We start from the raw sequence: 6,268 nt of genomic DNA, 5'->3' as shown, positions 1-6,268 counted from the left end.
TTTGGTATTGTAGAAGCACTGCTGAAAGAAAAGGGATGAAGGGGATCGTACAAAAAGGAAAAAAATACTAAGCTTGACATATAAATAATCATTCTATTGTAGAAGTGCCTACTAGAAACCTACAACTACTAGCAATAGCTGGTACTACAACTGCAAGTGCACATCAACCAGAGCAAGTGAACTTGACAGGAACCCCTCTCTTTTGCACATCCGGAACATCAATGTATCTACCGGATATGGGCATGGCAAATAGACAGCATGCAGTTTGCTGGCCAACAAATAACAATCAAGGCACTGCAGAAACTCTCACCAACCATTGGCAACAGCTGATCGAAATAAACCAACATATAAACAACCTAGGTTGCATGAGAAATTAGGATCAAAGTATGATTCTGATACATTAAACCGACAAAGAATTTAAGCACTGGTACAGGAGAGGTGAGCTCAACAGCCGGTTGAAACTTAATGTTTTCAGTGTACAGGCAGTTGAAACAAGGAATGGGGGTAAGTTGAACAATTCCAATGATATACTTGTCAACCAAAGAATCTCAGCTCATGTCTTCACAGTTGCAGGTTCCCAAACAAATGTTGCCATCAGGTATGTCTGGGACAAAGTGACTACTAATAACAAAGTGACTACAGGGAGTCACAAAGCTACAGGGAGCGGCTACTTCTACCATGTCATGTATACTGTGAATAGCATATAGTAACAGATCATGGCGCAAATAAAACAATCCTATATGACAAATATCACACCATATATCCACATCACATTCAGAAAGAAGAAGAAAAGAATTCATATTTGCTTATCAAAACTTTTGAAGACCACAAAGGCTTTTGGTTTTTCAGCGGGATCAAAACCTTCCAAGGTTCTCAAGGCAGCGATGCATTTGCTTATGGTGAATTGTTGAGCAGCTTCATTGTTGACTTCTTTCTCTTTGATGTTGACAAACCGGTCAATGACTCCAACTAATGCATCTCCAGTACTCTTAGGTTTCATCTTGGGGCTGCTCTTGCGTTTTCTTGGCTTGTTTGTTGAGGGACCAGCACCATTTCTTTGATTCACCTCTACATTTGTCACACTAGCTTGTGTTTGAGTAGCCACTACATGCTCCAACCCAGCCTCCAACACAACCTGCCTTTGGTTGACCTGATTATCTTGTACATGCTCCACATGTGGATGCTCTAAGATCTCGAAATCAGCATCCCTATTTTCATCATCATCATCAGAATCAGTTTCGATATCCATGTGTGGTTTTTGGTCAGCGGTAGAGGTAAAGTTGAAGTTGCCCTCAGCGGTGTGTTCTGTAAAGCCATAAAAAATAAAATGATGTTAGTTTGCAAAATATCAAGAGGGCAAAGGAAAAGCAACAGAGAAGAAACATACAGGAAAGAGGAAAGGGCTTACTGTGGTAGAGATTTGCAAGTGTCTCATAATTAAGCATGAGAGTATATATACAGAAATTGCAGAACCATGATGATGATAATTAGTTGCCGCCGGAACCAGCGAGGAAATACTACTCACATAGCAGTGAACACAAGAGCATGGAGGTACAAATGCAAGCATCTGCATATGCAGTTTATCACTGAATTCGCTACAGGGAGTCATAAAGCTATGGATTGTTCATTTTTTGGGACCAACGAAGCATCATAACAAAGTGACTACCAGATCAACAAAGCATCATAACAAACGTTGTAGTAGCCTAGGATCTATATGCATCACCACCAGATCAACAAACCATAATAACAAAGTGACTAATTCTACTACGTGAGAACCATCAGAGCCTACATCTCCAGAAGCTACCGGGCCTGCTAAAATTTAAAAGGGCATTCCCATTCGTCCCCTTCATCTCCAGAAGCTTTCTCGTTCCGACCGGCCGGAGACATTTCCTGCTCGCTGCGAGAAGCATGTGCCAGACTAGATAGACTAGATGGTGTACGTAGCTAGACTAGATAGACAAAATACAGGCGCTCAGACCGAGAGCCATGGAAGGGAAAGGGTGAAGGAAAAGGTAGGTTACCGGAGATCGGAACGGAAGTAGTTGGCGGCGCTGGTCAGTCTGCAAGAACGGCGGCGATCTCATGTGGGAGCAGCTAGGCTGGATCCATCTCCTCCCGCCGGTAGCTCCGCCTCTCCCGCCCCTCCCGCCGGTAAGATGCTCCGCCCCTCCTGCCCCTCCCGCAGCAGCTCCGCTCGCCTCCGGTCGGTCGCCGCCGGTCGCTCGCTCGGTAGGGTTTGGACAGGGACGAGGATGGGGACGAGACGGGGAGTCGAGGACGAGACGCGGACTCGGGGACGGGGATAATACGCCAGGTCCATGTCCGGGATTCAGTCCAAGTCAAAAAATGGGCCGGGGATGGGGTTATGCGGGGATGAGCGGGGATTTTTTGGCCCAAAACTCCAGCACCAAATGAGTTTTTGGGGATTGACGGGGATTCGGCGATGGGCCGGGATAATACTCGCCCATCCCCGCGAATACCCTCGTACCAAACGAGGCCTTACAGAGAAACAAAGAAGTAGTTGCATGTGGTGCACAGATAAGCATTTTGGTAAGCTAGTTTCAGGAACTTTAATAGAAATCTTGTCTGGGACTTGAATTATTTTTTGCGAATGCACAATGCATATAAACCAGATGGATCGTCCAATCCCCTTGTCTCCTAATCAATATATTCAAGTGCAGAGTATTATGGATATAATACTTGCGGCTCAATAGCATTTGTCCACATCTGCAACGGTAAATATTCAGATTGAACCCAATAGCTCTGAGTATGCAGATAAGGCCGAGAATTATCACCTATCAAAGGCCAACCAGCTGATAAACCTTGCCCATCAATTAAAGACGAAGGTGCAGGAACACTTGAACAATTCCCATGCAGAGCTGAAGGAATACAAAAGATGAAAACAATCCACCAAAATTAGAGCAAATAAGGAACATCTCATACTATTTAACTTATTTCTCCTATCCATGCATGTTTTCGAAAGAGATTAATTGCTTCTGGAATAGTAAAAAAGAGATACAATATGTACTTGTGTAGTATTTAGTATTTACGTTTAATTATATCATTTTCTAAAAGAGCTGCTCAAAGATAAATTTGTAGGTATTTAAAAAGCATAAAAGTCAAAGGGAATCTGACCTACTTTGCAAGCACTTCATTGCAAAAAAAAACTATAGTAACAAAAATACGGTGAATAGCTTCAGGATCAGGCCTAACAAAGTTAGCCTTGTATAGTTTCTTTTTTCTTTTCTTTGAACTACTTTTGTAGCTCTGACCTCCCTGTATGCTCCCATCTTCTCAACGGCTTCTTCTAATATACAATGCACCTATGATTTCACTGAACTGTCCTGTGAGCTTGCTATATGTTCTGAGAAAGGACATACTCTTTAGTGGCCACCATCTGCATGTGTAAGAGGCATTGTATTGATTGAAGTGGTGTAGCTCTCAGGCATACAATGATTCATAGTAAGTTATAATTAACACTGAATTGGAGGATGCTTGGATGGGAAATGTTCGTACCTTTTTTTAATAGTTAAGTCCAGCATATACTAAGTCCAGAAATTGCCTATATCCAGTTTGCAACTGCAAGGTAGAAATTCCATGTCAATATGAACTGATTGCAAAAAAGAAAACGTTCGTACCTCGGTACAATCTCATCACTGTACATACATCCAGTTCACACCTTCAAGGTAGGAATTCCATGTGAATATAAACTGACTTCAAAAAAGAAAACATTAGTACCTCGCTACAATATCATCACAGGTACAGAGTTGCTCTCATAAAGATCCTTCTCCTTGTTAGCAATCTACCAAAAATAAAAAAAATTATTAGTGGGCAAACATAGCATCCACAGAAAAGACATGGTGTACATACAGTAGTGTGCACACAAATGAATTCCATATTTCAGGTTTAATTGTTTCTTGAACATTGGCATTATTCCAATGAATTCCACACTACAATAGTACTATCTGTGTAGGAAGTAGGAACTCTATTCGGTATAGTCATTTCCTTGTTTATTAGGTATATGAAAATACTAAGTTGTTTCTTGGTTTATACCAAGTCATATCCTCCTAGAGATATAACACATGAATTGATCTAAACTGAAGAATAGGATACCAACTGGCTGGCCGATGCAGCTAATGACTAATGTGTTGCTTGATTAAAAAGACTAAAATTCAACTGTATTCCTACAAATGATCTTCTCTGAGTTCTAACTAATGAAACAATGTATTTACAAAAAAGGTAAAACTGTGGATCTCTTGAACTGCTACTGAACCGTAAACTACAGATCTCACTTCATGTCTTTTGTGGTCACCGTGAACATTTATGCAGTTCAAACAAACCCACAGAATCTGGCACATTGGGTCCTTAATTTTTAATGAATAGCTATGACGCTAAGGCATAGAACTAACTTAGCCTGATGGTTAAAAAAGCAAATAGCAGATAATTGGTGATAATAGCTCATCTGCTTTCATCTTCCTCCTTGAGCCGGGCACCGATGCAACGACATAGAACTAACTTAGGCTGATGGTTAAGAAAGCAAATAGCAGATAATTAGTGATAATAGCTCACCTGCTTTCATCTTCCTCCTTGTTTCGCGCATCGATGCAACGCTACTCCACGTGCTCCTTTGTTGCCACCGTCAACGGCGTCTCAATGCAGAGGATTAAGGCGATATGTATGGCATGTACCACACCTGGTCCTACAATACCTGGAACACATGGTTGTCAATGCTCGCGGCAAGGTAAAGTCAGCAGTGGGCAGTGACGGAGAACGAAAAAATTAAGGTAGGGCAAACTTAAAAACATAATAAAATTGATAAAATCATAATACTTGTTTATGCTTGATCCATAAAACTGTTATTGCTGCAGAAATCTAGATACCTCTTTCCCCATGTCAATCTTTCTAGTGCCCATGGAATCCCAATCTTCAGTTGAAGGCCTGCCATCTCCGTGCTCCCTTGAACCTGTCGGTGGCAGCCGCTGCCGTCAAAGTTTCTATTTCATGGAGCTCGCTCGCTCGATGCCTGCATGTGACTTCCTGTCCTAGACCAAGCACATTCACAAGACCATGCAACCAGCTGCCCATCTCTTCCAGGCTCCAACTCGGTCCAGTGAATGCCCAACAGGCAGTCCATCTCTTTCCCCCTTCCTTTCTCCAAACGCGACCAACAACAACAGATCAGATCAAGGAATGAACAGTGGACGATGCATATACAAACTATTTTGGCAAAAATCAAGGCCGGCCTCCCTATGTCACCCTACTGGGTCATCCGTCCCTGGCAACAGAGGCAGCGGAGAGATGTGAAGGCAAACGGAGGAGGCCTTGAGGCGGATTCCGAGGGAGGAGGCAACCTCTCGAGGATGGCCTTGATGGTGCTGAACTGGAGGATGGTGGAAGAGGACTTCCAGCAGGCGATCTCCCGCTTTCACCTTCGCCTCCTCCTCCTCTTCCTAACGATGCATCCCATCTCCGCGGCCTCCGCCCTCCAGCAATCCGCCGCCGCCGCTCAACCTCCTTCTACACCGTGTCCCCATCTTTCAGAATACGATCTTCGAAGTTTCGCCCCGACATCGATTGTGCCCCGCCACCGGGACGCGGCAGCCCTACGCGGAGCGCCAGAAGCAGCCCTCCCGGCGCGCGGGGGTGACAGCCCTCTGGGGCGGGGGCAACAGCCCTCTAGTAGGAGAGGAGCAGGGGCAGCGAAGTGAGATGGGGGAGCGCATGAGGCATACCAGGGGTGGGGCACGACGGCTTGCCGGAGAAGTTCGTGGGTGGGGACTCGGGAGGCTGCGCGGACACCAGGGAAGGAAGAAGGAGAAGAAATACAGTGAGATCTTGGGTGGATTCTAGAGACCGACACACAGAAGGATACAAAATCAGCCAAAGCGGTGCGCAGGTGCCGTGGCTACGTGCCAATAAAAACAAATCAGTGTCCACCGCTGTCTTAATTAGACTATGGCTACAGCCAGACAGAAATCAAACTTTTCTCAAAACGCTACAAAGCACCAAAAGCTACACAAGAAAAAACCAGCAGAAAATAACCATGTGAAACAACACGTGTCACCACCAGATTAACTCTGTAAAAGGTCTCAAAATTATGAGAAAAAAGAAGTTGGTTGCCCTATAGTATAGTACTTATGTAGGGCTTACAAAACAGTAGTGTTCACACAAATCCCAGGGATTTAAGTAATAAATGAATGTGAATAATGTCCAGACCAAAGTTGAGCTACTATCAATCAAATTATCGAAGTCCTAACCATACAGGTGA

General features: G+C 43.9%; 1 long non-coding RNA gene across 1 annotated transcript; it reads right to left on the bottom strand.

Moving 5' to 3' along the window:
• Positions 1-336: 336 nt before the first annotated feature.
• Positions 337-2,134, bottom strand: LOC124698884. The gene is made up of 2 exons (XR_007001161.1): positions 2,022-2,134; positions 337-1,305 (listed from the first exon to the last, which is right to left on the bottom strand). It is a non-coding gene; the product is annotated as an uncharacterized LOC124698884 (long non-coding RNA).
• Positions 2,135-6,268: the final 4,134 nt, after the last annotated feature.

Source organism: Lolium rigidum, chromosome 3, assembly GCF_022539505.1.
Source record: "Lolium rigidum isolate FL_2022 chromosome 3, APGP_CSIRO_Lrig_0.1, whole genome shotgun sequence".
Lineage (NCBI taxonomy): Eukaryota > Viridiplantae > Streptophyta > Magnoliopsida > Poales > Poaceae > Lolium > Lolium rigidum.
This window is presented reverse-complemented; position numbering and strand designations above follow the sequence as displayed.